General features: G+C 44.3%; 2 long non-coding RNA genes across 2 annotated transcripts; one reads left to right on the forward strand and one right to left on the reverse strand.

The window, feature by feature from the left end:
- Positions 1-467: 467 nt before the first annotated feature.
- LOC142420134 (uncharacterized) lies at positions 468-9,434 on the forward strand. Its single transcript, XR_012778706.1, has 3 exons — positions 468-514; positions 612-683; positions 9,386-9,434. It is a non-coding gene; the product is annotated as an uncharacterized LOC142420134 (long non-coding RNA).
- On the reverse strand, positions 6,166-16,126 carry LOC142420129 (uncharacterized). Its single transcript, XR_012778705.1, has 3 exons — positions 14,363-16,126; positions 12,895-13,485; positions 6,166-8,520 (listed from the first exon to the last, which is right to left on the reverse strand). It is a non-coding gene; the product is annotated as an uncharacterized LOC142420129 (long non-coding RNA).
- Between the last annotated feature and the right edge of the window lie 162 nt (positions 16,127-16,288).

Here is a 16,288-nt window from a genome sequence, read left to right on the forward strand (position 1 = left end):
CTCCCGTGACGGCATTCCTTTCTGAAACTTGATCCCAGAGAGAACAGCTTACAGAGATGAAGAGATGCCAGGCAATGATCTACAGCCCTGGCCTTCCTGAAATGTATTCCTCGCCAGCATCTGTAAGCTGTCAAGTCATCGGTGTAGTCCTCACGTATGTGTAATACATCCTTGAGCCATGATTTTTCTCCTGTGGTCCAAAGCCATGTTTTCATGTGGCTCTGCATGCTTTAACTATGCACAATGTTGGGATACAGGTCCAAACAAAATAATTTCGTATCGGCTTCCCTGTTTTTAGAGGATAGCTTACGTCCTGCTTGGCTGAGTGAATGGAAACATTTGGGAATCGCCCCCAACCAACTTCTTGTAAGCTGGAAGTCTGAATGCTACAGTTAAACCCAGGCAATCACATGATTTTATGAGCGTAATCAGGACCATACATGTGAAGAATGTCTTCAGCAGTTTCTGGGAAGTTTGGATCTGTCACAAGAATTGCAAAATTTTTAAAAACTGAGTACTCTTTCTGTTCAAACCTGTTATTACATAGAGTAAAATTGTTTCTAGCTAAATAAATCTATAAACCTTTAATGATTTGGGGGCTTTTCTTCCAGATTTTGGAACCAGGAGAAGGGGAAGGAGGGAGTCAGAGACTTCAACATAAGAAGAAGTTTACAGTATGCAAGGTAAGCGGAAGGCACTCGGATTACCAGGTATGATGGGATCAGGGCTGAAGGCTGCCAAAGGACCATCTCCCTCTGCAAAAGGAAAGGACTGGAGACACGCAGCAGGGACAGGAGGCGCAGCATCGCAGTCCCAGAGGAACAGCAGATGGCTGGGCAGATCTCGGATCCCTCTTTGGCAATGAGGGATCAATAACTCTCACGCTCAGAATGATGGAAAAAAAATACGAAAACTGGCCTTCCTTCAGCAAGGAGACAGGCACAGATAGAGGGGTCTTGGCCACACATCCAGTATTTCTATTCATGAGCCCAGAAGGCCCTGCTTACTAAGCAATTTCCCCTTCAGGGAAAGAAAAAAGGCAGAGCCTTCTGCATAGAGCCTATTAGACCACACTCACTGTTTAGAGCCATCTGATACCCTGGGAGAAGGAGAAAGAATTCAAATATCTGAAACCATCAGAGTGAGGACTGTACAAGAGAACAACTAAGTTATCAGGTGATGGCACATGCTATAATTGCTAGATCGTATGGAAATAACATTCAGCAGCTGTTATTTTACCAGCATTACTAACTCTAGTTCCCCCACAGACATAAATGAATAAAAAAGCTGTCTGCTCCCTACAAACCTGAGATCACAAGCCATGGGCCTCAGAAAGGACTTTTGCCCTAAATGTCTGCATTTTATTACAGTGGTACATATACACCATAAATAAAACGAACTAAAATATTCATTTGCTTGGTAAATAACATTTCCCTACCCATCAATATGCTCCTCAAAGTATGAATAAATGTGGACTGATGTCAAGTGAGTCACAGAAATAATAAAATAATGCTGTTTACCTTTCACGTCAGCTGTTGTGCTATATGAAAGTCATTCCACATTATAGAGCTTATAAAGTTAAATGAGATTGTACTGCCACAGTAAGAAATTATTCTAGGCCTTTCTTTTCTGTGAAGAAGTAAAAAAAGAGAACGAAACCCCATTACGTACGATTCCAATGTTAATCTTCACGAGAACATCTATTTTACTTGAGACAAAGTCTTAAACGAATGTTTTATTGCAAAGGTATTGATAACCCTTCTGGATCAGTGCCTTAGATTACCCTACTAATCTTTGACCACACAGCAACCATAAACCAAATTGGCAGAGGTATGAGTCAATATTCTTTCACTCTGACAACGAGGACAAGACAGTTTGGCAAACTGCCTCAGTTGCTGTTTGTTTACCAAGAAAAGTGTATTAGCAGCAAGCCTGCTCACCTAAAAGCAGGATTCTGCAGGTCTAGGTCCCAGTTCAAGGGCCAGATTCAGGCTCAGAAGAGTCTTATGAGTCTCTCATTGTTGCCTTGACTTGACTTAAGCCTTCCCCTGCACAAAAACTGTGCATGGCTTTAACTCAACCATTACCTTTCTGGCAGCTCAGTTGCCTGTAGGTGCAGCCCCCAGCCCCTGCTCTCTCCTAGATAGGTGAGGGAATAAGTAGTTTAAAATTATTAGGCCAGACAGCACCTCCTCCAAAAGATGGTGCTGCATTTTATTAATAACATGCTATGCAGCTTTATACTGTAATTGCTGCCTCTGAGCCAGCAGCAGTAAAGGAAGGCAATGCTGCCCTCCGTGCTGGGCACGTTACTGCCTTTCCCTGGTAGCCTTTGCATACTTTGCACCCACGGCAGCGGGCTCAAAAGAGAAAAAGCATTTCTTCTAAGAAGAAATTTGTCGGCCTTGAGTAGGAGGGCTTTCCGGTCACTGAGCTAATACTCTCTGAGGGTAAAGGGAAAGCAGGACAGCATCTTGACAGTGCTTCTGGGTGGCAAGGCCAAAGCCTTTTGCCGCAATTTTTAATATGTAGGCTGTGCATCTTGCAAAGCAGAGTCTTATAAAACTTTTCTTGAAGTGGAGGAAGGAAAAAAGCAGAAATGTGGCTCCTTGGAAATGCCAAATAAACAGAGAACCAAAGAGCAGCAACAGGGCAACCTCCACAGAGGTGGTTATTTGCATTGAGGAAGCTTTTGATGGGGGTTTCCCTCTACTTCTAGTCAGAATATGGTTTAAGTGAGGCGGAACTTTGTGTATTGAATTCAGAATGAGTAATACAGGGAGACTGCGTGCCCAGGGGGAGGCCATCAGAAACTCTTGTATTAACATTTACTTTGAAAAGAGTTTGCACAAAGGCAACTCATAGTTTGTTAACTGAGGAAGATAACATCACTAATAGTGCCATGGACAGGCTACCCACCGACCTATAAACACTGAGACAGAAATTTAGGGTCGTTTTTTTAAAGGTATCAGCTGTGAATTCCCAGCCTCAGGGTGAGTCATTTAGACCAGATGCAGCATCTCAAGGAATCATTTCTAGTGAAGTGACTACAGAGTTGGAGGAGGCCCAAGCGCAAGGCATTCATAGGCATCCCATGGGTCAGATGAAAGAAGCTGTTTCTTAAGGGGGCCCCAGGCCAGATGGTATTTGCAGATGATGTAGAGACAAAGGCCAAAGGAGGTGGAGTTGCCCAAACAGAGGGAAGCCTCATCCAGGAAAGCAGGAGCTGCAGAGGTGTCGGCACACAATGATCGGAGCAACACGTGTGAAGAGCTATGCAGGCACCTGCCGCTCTCTGCAGAAATCAACAGCTGAAAGGGGTTGCGATTTGGTGCAAATACGATCCACAAAAAATACTTAGAGATGGAGGGGAAGAAAATGTACTGCCAGAATAACACTGGGAGCTACTAATGACCGGCTGATGCAGACACCAAAAGAAATTCATCTCCCATCAAATTTGGTGTGTGTGAAAACTCAGTGGATTATGTTGTATGATCAGTATTTCTGTTGCTGTTGTACTGAGAGTCGCCTTCATCTAGGGAACCCCTGGAGGGGTTCTGGGCTACTGAAGTGAGTAAATGTGCTCTGGTGCAGAACTGAACCCCACCACAGAAAGCTGGCAGGAAGAGACGTGGCTTCAGGGAGTTCTCCGGGCTTCAGGTGCTTCTAGAATGAGTATGGAGTGACAAAGATTAATTGCTCCCCATGATAGCTCTAAACTAGGTCATTATGCAATAATACGCCTAAGTGAACCTGTTGGAGTATTTGAAACTGCAGCTGTGCTGTCAGGTTTTCTCCTTGTCAGGATGCTGCCTCACACAGCATCAAAAGCTGAGCTCCAAGTAAGAAGAAAAAATGTCATTGACGTTACCAGACCCTAAGGACAATAGCCAAACGTTTCACAGCATGTCATGGCAAAAAAGTGTGAAACATCCCACTTTGTCTAGAAATTAGGGAAACATTCACAGAAGACAAAGAATAGAAGCTAATGCTCTAATACAACCCATTTTCCTTAAATTTGCAAGGATTTGAGCAATGCAACTGGGTGTAGTATCAGGTGACATACCACTATGTGCCCTTGCATCTTTTTTTTCTTGTCACAGTGGATAACTGTGAGGGATTACATTGGGTGGTGGAAGGTGGCCTGACTGCATTTACATCATCTTGAACTTCCCATACTGCAACTATTAAAGAAAAAAAAAGCCCTCAACGACTTCCCCAACAACTGAGTCAAAGCTTTGCAATAACTACGAGAAATGCAATTCAAAATAGCGGCACACTTTCCTGCAGTCAAGAGCAGAATATCTTATTGGTTTTGACTGGGAGTCTGGGTCATCCAATGATATTGACACTGACAAATTAAGACAGAGCACAAACCACTGCAAGTTCTGCAGAGTACCTTTCATATTCATGCATACGCCAGAGATATTTCAGAGGATGAGATATTATCTAACTCAAGATATGAAAACTGAAGACACCCAAGAATATCCATAGGAGGAAGATCCAGCCCAGGCCAAAAGATCTCTGAAGCTTTTTTAGAAGATTAGTTAAGAAGGTTTAACTTGCCGGGAATGTCATTGGCTTCTGCACTGAAGCCTTCAAGAGACAAATTGCACATAATGGATGGGCCTGGTCGTCAGAACAAACATTTTTGTCTCACTGATAATCTAGAATGAAGAATGCAGGGTATCCCCCAGACTTGAGCAGGCAGTCTCGCACTGGAGCCTGCGAGGACTGGTGGGCTTCCTGCAACCATGGAGATCACAGCAGTGATCAAACTGCTAATGCTTTCAAATTCTTGCTAAACAAAATAGGGAAAAGTTGCAGAGAGCGCCTGGCAGTGATGCTGTATGGTTGTCTTAGTGGGAAATTGCTGTGTTTGTATTATATTGCACTTTTTGTGTTTGATGGGTAAGGAGAGGCAAATGGAAGTTGGGCCAGAGCTTTTACTCAGAGCACTCCTCTAAGTCTTAGACTTCTACATGTGAATGATAAACAACCTGGTAGAAGACAGCTTTACATAGATAAAACTATGCCTTTCATAAAGTCTTCAATGCTAAAAGTATTCCTAAGATACTTGCTTTATTCCACATCTGATCCCAGCTGACTGAGAGGAGCAACAACAGGAGTTTCACAGTACCCCACCCAGTCTCTCTTCGAGAAGATCAGTCCTGTAAAGTATAGGATCTGTGCATGCAGGGATTATACTTTATGGTTGTGTAACTACACAGGTTTAAAAAAAAAAACAAACGTTCAGACTACAAATTGACACTGTTGTATAAATAAAAAACAGCCACCTGAAATAAGGCCTTATCCACACCACTTCTTTAGTGGGGGAAAGCAGCATATCTGGTCTCCAGTCCTGTAGCTGCCTGGTTGAACAGGGCTTGGGAGCACTGAGGAGCTACCGCTGCCTAGGAGGAAGGGAGTGCCTGCCATTAGTCACCAGAAACCGGGTCTGAATCAGTTCGTGGAGTCCTGATTCAGCAAGTTAAACACTGGTGTGAAACAGGAGATGGGTCCTTGGCACTCTGCACTGAAGCGGAAAACTGCTGGGAAACTCAAGGGGACGCCAGCAACGTGGCTTTGGAGATCCAGCAGGACCTGGGACCAGGACGGGCCACCCAGGTCTCCATGGGCTTGGACCCAGGGGTGGGACATTTGTGTGCTGGGGGGAGGATATCCTATCTCTGGGGAGAGCAGTGACCACAAGAGGGGTATGAGGTAGCCCTGAGAGCCCACGGCCACGGTCAGAGTTTGCTTTTCCCCATCTATTTTTGCTCACCCTGAGCAGACAATATGAAGGCTTACACTTCGGCCTCCTGCACCCAAGAACGACTGCCCACAATTACGCAAAGCAAATGTGCATTTGGGGAATGCCACATCAGCAGTCCCCCTACGGCGCACGGAGGATTAGTGCCAGCCCTGTATGATGTTTACATAGGAGGATTTGATCTGTGCTTCCTAGTGTGATTCACAGGGCTCTGCCCTGCTGGAGCAGCTAAAAGGTAATTCCCGTGCTTCTGTACTTGGTCCTGGTACTCTGCTTTCTACGGGAACTGCGTCAGTAACAGTAACATTGCAGCAGGCGTTACGGTCCAACTTTAACAAAGATATTTTTAATTGGCATTTTTGTTTTTCCACATAGTTTTCTAACCATATTTTTTGAGCTTGCAAACCTAATTTTCAACTGCAAATCCTGCTTTCTTTATTTAGATGAAAACCAGAACACTAACATTTAGAAATACAAAGCTGCCAGCACTGTTTAAACACCCTCCTTTAAATACGTAGGTTTGCAAAAACAAAACTGGTGCCCCTGTATTTTGAAGAGCTAAAAATGACACTGGTTTCAAAGATATGAAGCATGAAAAGAAATGAAATGTTAAACTATAAATAACTCAGTTTTCACTTATGCTCCAGAAACTTGCACAGCTTTCTATACAGGTAGCCACTAGGGTACCAACTTACTTATCAATGACCAAATGTAGTAACAAGTTTGAGAATTTCACAGAATGTCACTGTAGCACTAGGTTTTGGGTTTTTTTATTAGGGACAGTAGTTTCAAAAATATGCTTTCTCATATCTTTTCTTATAAATTTATATAGGTTTTCTATCCAAAGCCTTGGTGTTCCCTCTTCCTGCCTTTCAGTCAGTGTACCCATTTTGTATCTCAGTTTTCTGACTTTAAACAGATCACAAGACTTATGAACCACACACGAATCTAACAAAGCTTCACTTACCAATATTTTTAAGTGTTTTGCCTTTCCCATATTTTAGGAGTGACGTGCAGGTAAACCAGAAGGGATAGTAAATAACCATGTTTTGGGCAGGATTGAGAGCTTAATACCTGCACGTTCTGGACATGACCAGCCCTTGTCGGGCTCAGACTCTTGATTATGATACTGAATGATCTTTATTATGATACTGAATGATCTTTGCTCTCTACCTGGCATGACTGCTGCTATGCAACATTTTCACGCAGCTTTATTGTTAAAATGCAGGTTATTGCAGCAAGTATGTACTTTGGCAGCTGATTTACCTTGGTTTGTTCTTCTTCTTCTTCTTGCAGATTTATTTGTTTGTTTCATTTTTAAGTGTGGCGTGGCTTTCTGGATGCTTCCAACACTAGCAGATGTTGCTTAAGGGAGAAGCTGGACTCCCCAGATCCATCTGTCATCGTTGTTTGCCCAAATGGTTCTCTGGGGATGCTTCTGTCACTAGTGTTTCCATGAAAGCAGGCTGATGGCTGGCTGTACAATCCCCAGCCAGGAAGTCCCCTTGGCTGCTTTTCATCTTGTCCCTTTCTTCTGACACGTCCATCTTTGGTGGCCTACAAGGAGTCAGGCCTCCTCCTGGAAGAACTATTGAGCTCACTTGAGACACTCAGGCAATCGCACTGTGTCAAAGTACAATGAGAAGCAGAGGAATGTTGGCAAGAGAAAATTCTGTATGAGCTATGATTAAGACATTAACAGAACCATTGTTTATTACTCAATTTTCTATCGTAGCAACCAAGATCAGAGGTTTTGTCTTTTATCCCCCTATGAAAACTTTATCTGGATCAAGTTGAGTCATAGTCAGTTTACAGATTTTCTGCAGAACTCCCTCCTATGTGGGTTTTTCAAGAACTTGCAAATGTACTTTATTCAGCTCAGCCCTCTATGACCATCTCCTCCCCATTCACCACCTAAATCATTTCTGCACAAGTAAGTCTGTATTTTGTTGCTTACTGTTTGTTTTGGAGCCACAAGAAACTCATTTGTCTTTGAAAAGCATAATTTCATTTCAAAGTAATTTTAAACATGTCAGTTTAGCGCTGCTCTGGTTTTAATTTTTTTCTCTTTGGTTTCAATATATTGTCATTTTTACATTTTACTTGAACAATCCAAACGGATTATATAGTATGAAATATTAAATTATACACTAAGAATGAATGTTGTTGTCACAAGAACAGTTTGCTTCCACTGTGCAATGACTGCCAATTCACTCTGTATCCATGTATGACTGCTGCAGAAGCCATTGTGAGAGCTGACTGCTGCAACTAACCAAAAGTGTCCATGCAGAGCGGTGCATGCAGTTGCTTGTGGTCTGAGCTAGCTGGATGTAAGCCAGACTGGTCTGGATATCAGGTAGCTGCATTAACCAAAAGCTCAGAGCTGTGTTGATAAGTCCTGGAGAGAGAGCGGTTATGGTAAATGTGAGCACAGTGTCACACTGCTGCAGTTTCAGTTTTCATATCAGAGCTGGCCTGCATCCTGGTAGCTCAAAGGTAAGAGTAGGCAAGCAACCCTCCACACCCATCCATGTAGACATAATCCCTGAGGTATGTATAAGGTCTTTTAATGTTCCAGAGAAGGCATCAGTTCCCAAATGCTCTGTCTTCTCTGGGTTCTCAATTCTCCTCCCGTTCTTTCTGTTAGATGAAATTCCACCTCCGTCCTGATGCATGCCCAGATGTCTATACCTCAGTTAGGACAGGCAAGGCTGACAGCTCTCACGTTGCTGATGGGAGAGCAGCACCTGGAAGAAGAGCAGCTGGTTCTTATTAAAAACAAACTTCTTCAAGAAAATCAACTACTTATTCAGGAGCCTCAGCTCAGGCTTCGTTGGCCCTCCAACCTACCACAGCTCCTCATCCAAGGCAGCGCTTCATCTTTTGCATCTTTTTGTACTCTGGTGTATAACAAAAGACTGGGATGTCTGACACTCAGCCATATCGCAGCTTCTGCAGACTGGGATTTGTCAGACACTAGATACCATTTTGCAGGACAGTAAGACATGCTAGCCCAGTTAGGATGAGCCGGCATTGGGAACTGCAGCCAGTTCCTGAAGCACTGGCTATATCCCATTTGTGGGACTGCTCAGCCCCACACTGTTACTGAAGCCTCTTGCAGGAGATGTGTTACTCCTGTCCTGCTCAGCTGGTGCCACTTCTCTTTTTCTGCCCTGACAGATCTGGTATCTCCTCTGAAGGGTGAAAGGGAGGAGACAACACTCATGAGCTCCGTACCTCAGCTCTGCAGAGCCCACTCTTTCCCCCAGAGCCTATAGCACAAAAAGGACAGCACAGCACATTTTAAAAGAAGTTGGGGAGGTCACAAATGAACATGGAAGCTGAGGGAACAGAGCCTTGAATGATCATACCTATCCTATAGACCTTGGTGCTAACACTCACCCGTAAATATATCTGTATTGCTTCTTGGGAGTTTCCCAAGTGTGAGAGATGAGAGAGTAAGCACTTGTGGACATGTTAAAAGTGATGTCAGTCAGTCCACAGCAACAAAATACCAGGGAAGATCTTTTCAAAGCTACAAAGCTGCACCATAAGAGTCTACCCTAGCTTTTGGTCTCTCTCTTTTTTTTTTTTTTCTATTTTAACATGCAGAACCGAAAGAGATGCTTACCCACAGCAGCAAAGGGGAAGTCGGACAACAGTGAAGAGCCATCATTTATACAATCCAACCAAGAAACAGAAATGAAAGAGACAGCAGAAGACCAAAAAAGAAGAAGTGCACACCCGAGAGCCTGTACCCAGAATGCCAGTACTAATGATAACATAGGTTACCTGAAAGGACAGGAAAATCCAGACATCCACCTACTCAGTCTTCATATCATGTAGCATGTGACTCAGTTAAGATGGAGAAAATATCTAGAGCTGTTTGAAGGGCAAAGAGAAGCTAATCACCAAACTATTCAAGCTCCTCCAGAAGAGAGATTTGAAAAAGTTGGAGAAGACGACACACCACAAACACATAAAGCAGGAAGAAACGGATGGAGCTGCTTTCAAATTTTAAGGCATTTAAATCAAATTCTACCATCAGAATTTTATCCTGCCTCATCTCACAAGTTGGTCTCTGTGTGCAGATGTCTCTGACTTCAGTCTCCTTCTTTGAGGATCAGGGGCCCAGGCAGCAACCGGAATCCACAGCCCCTGATGTGCGTCCTCTTTGCGTGCCTCATCTATTGCTCTGTTCAGCTTGTGAATTGAAATCAACAGCACCTCACAAAAATGCCCTCCTATGCCATAGGGATATCTGGGTTCCACATGCATTGGCAGGTAATCTGGGATTGAATAAACTCTGGCCAGAATTTCAGGTGTCTGTGGCTGGGCTTCTGAATCTGCATGGAGACAACTGGATAAATGATCAAGCGTGCTGATCATTTTCAAATTGCCATGAAAATCACTCGCATGTCACCAGCCTGAGTATTAACTAACATCTTTTCACGCAGGCACGGATACCTTTTGGCACTGGCACATCATTTTAATGCTGTTGGATGTGCTCCTTGGAAAAGATACACATAGCTGAGTATATCACCATTTTGGTAGAATCCCATTTAACTGAAAGAACAGGTTTACAATGAAGTTTGAACACTCAGAAAAGCTTTAGGAACTTAAGAATGTAGTCTGTGTATCTTTGGGCTGAACAGAGTATTTGGTTGGTCAGCACTCTGTTCGGGCCCATTCATTTTCTATTTCTTCTTCTTTTCTCTGTCTTTTTAATGCATTGGTGGATTGCTTCTGCAGTCAAGGGTATTTTTGCACTAGATGCCTCCTCTTCCAGCAGAAAAATCAACATACAGAATTCACAACACAATTAGCATCTATCTAGCATGATTCTGTGGGTCCCACACTACGATACCATGTCAACAGTCTTGGTTTTCTACCAGACTATCATTGAGAGGAGTCCTGTGTTACAAAGTTCCAGTGTTGCTGAATCAGTGTGGAGTATGGGGGGAATAAATATCACACACCTTGCTGTCACACCAAAATACCTATCAGCTACACCAGAAATTTTGCCAGGTTGTCAAACATTGAGGAGGCGATACTACTGTGCGGGCAGCAAAAGGAAGGTGTATTGCTGCACCTGCGCGGAATGAATCTGGAAGGTCTGGGGCATACTAGCAAGGCATCTAACAAACACGTGGTCAAACAGGAGCAGTGCTCTTATGCACAGAGCTAACCCGGTGTTGAAGTCTTCTGCTACGTTGGACTTTGTGGCAGGATTGAGCCCTTTGTGCTGTATCTCCCAAGTTCGCTATGTCCCAGTGCATAGCACCGCATGGGATAGGGCATGAGGACACTGATCATGCATTAGGTCAAGTAACAGTGGTCTGTCACTCAGCATGGAGAGCTCGTGTCACTATACTACAGCCGCACAACACCCATTTCTAGCCAGCCTCCTCTGGGCGCCTTCACCTTTTGTATATCAAACCTATATGCCAGACACAACTAATGCCGGGATCACAGTAAGAGAGAGGGGCTATGATAATGGTAATTGCATGACACTGATGTAGCAGTAGGGAAATGTGAATTGGTGGTCAAATGAATGAGGCTAATGCTTATTGCATGCAACTTTTGCATCCACAGCAACAGTTCACATCGTAGTTTACAACAGTGAAACTACAGCTAGGACTATTGCCAGCAAAATACTGCATCATTTCTTTTATTAGAGGAAACCGGTAACCCAAAATCACACAAAGTGTCATGGTTTTTATAATGCAAAGCTGAAAGCAGGCTCTCATTGGGCAAGTGCGTGTCATAAATGACGAGCCTGATGAGAAGGTGATCATCCCTTTCTCTGAGAAAGTAACTTCTGGATCATTAGATTTAGTTCATAAAATGTAAAATTCTTAAAGAAATGAAGGATATTTTCTCTCAATGGGTTAACAAAAATTATATGACATATCTTGGATTTTAATTTAGGTGTATGATCATATGAGTGATTAAGTGAACAGAAAACAGAAGTAAATAAAAAAGCAAATTTACCACTGTTTATCTAGAAAATAAGTCATTAAGCAACAAGTAACAAGCATTTCTTGAAAATAAATCTTGTAAACAATCTTGAATATTAAAACCCCAATATATCATACCTACTCTGTATTCTTCATGCAGAAGTTTCGCAATGCCATAAACAAAATGTTGGAAACAAAGCCCTCCAATGACTTGAAGCTGGCATGGACAATGAAGCAGAGGGGGGGAGCCCTGAGCCACTTGTCCTTGCTCCAGGGTTGCCTTCAGCGCACAGGTCCAGCCGAGTACCAGAGCTGCAAAGTATCAGCAAGTAAAGGACACACCATAGATCCACAGGGTGGCAAACCCAGTTTTAGGGTGCTCAAAAATGTAACCAAGTGATGCAAAGCACTGAAGTGATGCAAACTCATTTTGGCAGCTCAAGCATATTGAAACATTTCTGAAAGGAAAACTTTTCCATAGCAGACACAATGCTGGTATGTGCATCGTTCCTGTGCAATCCATCATAACGTCAAGGCAAATGAGGCAATTTAAGGAGCAGCAGCAAGAATTATCTGGAAGAGTGGTTTTATAGAGAAAGGTTAAAAGAGTTTAATACATCTAGTTTTGTTAAAGCAGAGGTAGATGGAGGCATGTCTCCAGCCAGCAAACGCTTAAGTAATGCAAACCTTAAGAATGGTGAGGAAATACTTGGGCTTATACATATGGGAACAAGTAGGAGTAAATGAAAAGAGGATGGGGAAAGACCATCAGAAAATCTTGTTGGCAGTGAAGAGCAGAGCTTGTGCAAATTTTTCAGAGGAAGTGGTGGGAATTCTTTTAGTTAAGTTATTTTAAAAAGAATTTGAAAAATACTAATAAACAAGCTACCAGGAGTAAGTCTGTACTAGCAGGAAAGTTGATTGGATGATCCAACAGGCTCCCCTCTCCCCATTTCTTTCTTTGCTTGGTTTATTTTCAACCAATTGACCATGTACAACATTTGGTAAAAGCAAAGAGAAAGTAACCTGGGGCACATTCATAACAGAAATCTCAATGTCAGTTTACGAGACTGCATTTCCCACTGTGAGTTCCTGTTCTCCCAGCAGAACCTGAGAAAGGGACCCCACAAACACTTCTCATTTATTGAAGTGCAACATCACCTGGATTTGATCCATGTCCCACAGAAGAGGTAACCCCCTGCAGGAGAGACAAGGTGGTTCAAACATTTGATTATGGCTTTTGGAGTCTGAAAGATAACCTCTAAGGAATACCAGCAGTTGAAGAGGTTACGGCTTCTAACTAACCGCTCTACCACTCTCCCAGAAATTTCTGCCTCCATAGCAAAGGTGGCAGGACAGAAACCACACATCTGTATTTTAGCAGTTCTGGTTCCTTGCCCAGAAAAAGAGTGTAAACTACCAATGAAGGTAACTTCCCTGACAGTTGGAAGCTGACACTTGGGTGTGCATAGGAGCAATACTTTAAACTACCATAGGCCAGTAAATGTTGCAGTTGTTAGGTACACACCTTTCCGCTGAAGGTAGGCAAGACTGAAGGTAGACTGACCATACCTCTTCTGACATTAAATTTACTCTGTTTTAGCAATCACGCTAACAAAGCTGACAATAGCTGCAGAATTCAGAGTACAGCTCCCCATTTCAAAGTCTTTCTGATGTGTTCTCCAGAACAGGGCATTTCTTTGTCTGACGAGTCAGCTGTTGAACTTTAGTGTCTAATTATTCGTGCAGTTTCTGTTTATCAACACAAGTACATTTCCATAAGAACTATATTCTATGTCTCATCATAGTTTATTATAAGAAGTTGGGGTGTTTTTAGTATAGGAATTGTTTTTTTAAAAAACTGTTCAATAGGCTCAAGCAATACTGCAATATCCAAATGTTAATATTTATATGCACTGCATGCATAAACTAAGCAACCTGAAGAGCCTCAAACATGTATGAAATAATATAACCCAGATTAATTCAGAAATAAATTAGCAGAATGCTTTTTGCTTTATCATTTACAGACATTGAACCATATTGCACTGTTTTTTCCTGCACAGAAAACAGTGGGAGTTCTGGACAAAGATGAAAGGGAGAATATGTACTGTGAGCTATTTGTTTTCTACACATCTAATAATATCTTTTGAGAAAGACATTCTGTATATAGAACAATTAAAAACTGCCCATATTTTAATGCTGTAAGGCTTAAGATTCATACATAATATAATGATAGGACTCACAGTTGTTCGCTCATTTATATCATGGCTTTTTTTTTTTTTTAATAACACAGTTGGCAGTTCCATTTTTACGCCAAGGCAGATTTTGCCATCCTTACATCTTCATTTCATTAGAGTTCCCATTCATTTTAGTGGGTAGCATGCTCTACAGCATGAATTAGAACAAGAAAGTCTGGCTGCTCAGTTGTGCAACACTGGATTTGAACTATGAGAAATAGAAAATAGTTGCCTCCTTTTTCCAGAAAAGTTATGCGTGTACAACAGAAGCCTAGTTAAGAAAGTAAAATCAAGATCATACAGGGTCCACTGTAATAAAGAAGCAGTGCTAACTGCTGTTTGTCTTTCTGAGTTCTTTATTTAGATTTGATTGTGCTCTTTGATGTACATACCTATCCCCCACAGAAGTCAACATGTGGGCTTCTGTTCACAGCGGTGTTTGGGCTTTATATTTACTGTGGTTTGGGTGGTTCTGAGAACAGTGAACAGAGCTTCATGCTCCTAAGTCACTGATTCATGTATGTCCTTTTTCAATGCAGTGGTCAAAAGATTATGCAAGTTTGAGAGATTAGTAGTTACACAGAAGCCTTTAACTGGATTCCTCACACGCCTTCTGGAAATGATCACTGTTGCTGGGCAAGGCTTCAATCCAACATTTCTAACTTTCCATTTCTCCCTTGAAAATAAACCTAGTTGATGCTATGGGCATAGTTCAACAAAACAACAGCATCCAGAATTTCAAGGTGTCTTTGGGGTGTTCTGACAATAAAGAACAGCGTATGTTATAATTGTGCAAGAGCCATAATAAATGTTACTATTTTTAGTTAGGCTGTGCGTTAGTCAGTCCCTTAGAGACTCTGGATCTATTACACTACCCAAATCTATTATGCTGTTGTGACAGCTGACATTCAACCACGTGTTCAAGCACTTCAAACCCAACGTAACACGTTGATCACGTAGGGAAATGAATGATTAAGAACGGAGCATGGGCGCATACAACTTTTTACTCTTTTTTAAAAGCTAAGCCAGTTCATCAGTGAACAGAGACTATTTGTACTAGAGACTTTTCCCTCTGCCGCGTTATCCAAGATGACTTTGGCAGTATCAGTCCTGATCTTGGACAGCCGATAGCCAGAGCAAGTAACTGCTGAAGTTCACATCTCTTATCGGCAGCCTTGCCACGCCACACGCCTGGTATCACAGCTCCTTTCAGCATGGGTGAACGTACCCATTTGCAACGTTGCGTCCACTTGTCAGATATGCAACCTCGTAACAAGGCGCCTTTTCCCCCACTGCAAATTCGCTTCATGCATTTCGCGATGGCCCTATGCCCACCCGTGTCGCTGAAACGGATGGTGACAGGTATAAGCCTTTCCTCAACACCGGCACACGCGTGGTATCCCGCCCTTGCTCTAGCACGGGGCCTCACGCTACGCCTCAGGCATGCAATACCTCGCTCTTCTCCCGTTTTATTGCTGGCGAGGGTGCTGCGCGGACAGGCCTGGCCCGGCCCGGCCCAGCAGCGCGGGGGGGCGGATTCCCTCACCGGGAGGGCTGCCGACATCCCTGCCCCGCAACCTCCCGCGCCTCCAGCAGCGCGGCCGCGGGGCGGGAAGCTATCGGGCGGGAATAGGACACAAACACCAGAGGGAACCGGCCCCGCCGGGCGCCCGTTGGCCCCGCGGGCGCCACCGCCCCGCCCCGCCAGCGAGGCCGCAGGGCGCCGCGCACAGACCGCCCCGCGCACCATCGAAAGCGGACCTCCCACCGCCGCGGCTGCCCAGAGCGCCGCAGCCCTGCGCGCAGTCACCCTCCCGCCACCATCTTGGATGTGGGCAGGAGAAGCCCCCATGCCCTCCGTAGGCAAACAATGAGAGCGACACCCCAACCCTTCAAGAGACGGGGAAAAGAGTCCTAAAGAGGCGGGACGACCCCAGCAGGAACAGCGAGCACCTGCAGAAGACCTAAGGTCACATTTAAAAAGATAAACCAAACCAAAACAGCCCACTCCCCGAACTCGCCACCCCGGACAGGGGAAAGGGGCGGCTTGCCCACACTTAAAATGGCAACCGCTTCCGCCCTCGCCTGGTAACCCCGCCCCCTCAGGCAGGGGGCGGGGCGGCGCAGCAGCAGGTATGCGCCCCTGTTGTGCGTGTGCGCGCGCGCGCGCCCGGGGAATGTCCCCGCGGACGCGCGCGCGCGCGGCGCTGGCCAGCCACCCTCCCCCGCCCGCCCGTGACACACGCGTCAGGAGACGCAGCGCGCTGCGGGGTGCCCGCCCCCCCCCGCCCCCTCCCCCGCCCCGCCCCTCCCCTCCC

The sequence above is a fragment of the Mycteria americana genome, chromosome 1 (assembly GCF_035582795.1).
Source record: "Mycteria americana isolate JAX WOST 10 ecotype Jacksonville Zoo and Gardens chromosome 1, USCA_MyAme_1.0, whole genome shotgun sequence".
In the NCBI taxonomy this organism is placed as follows: domain Eukaryota; kingdom Metazoa; phylum Chordata; class Aves; order Ciconiiformes; family Ciconiidae; genus Mycteria; species Mycteria americana.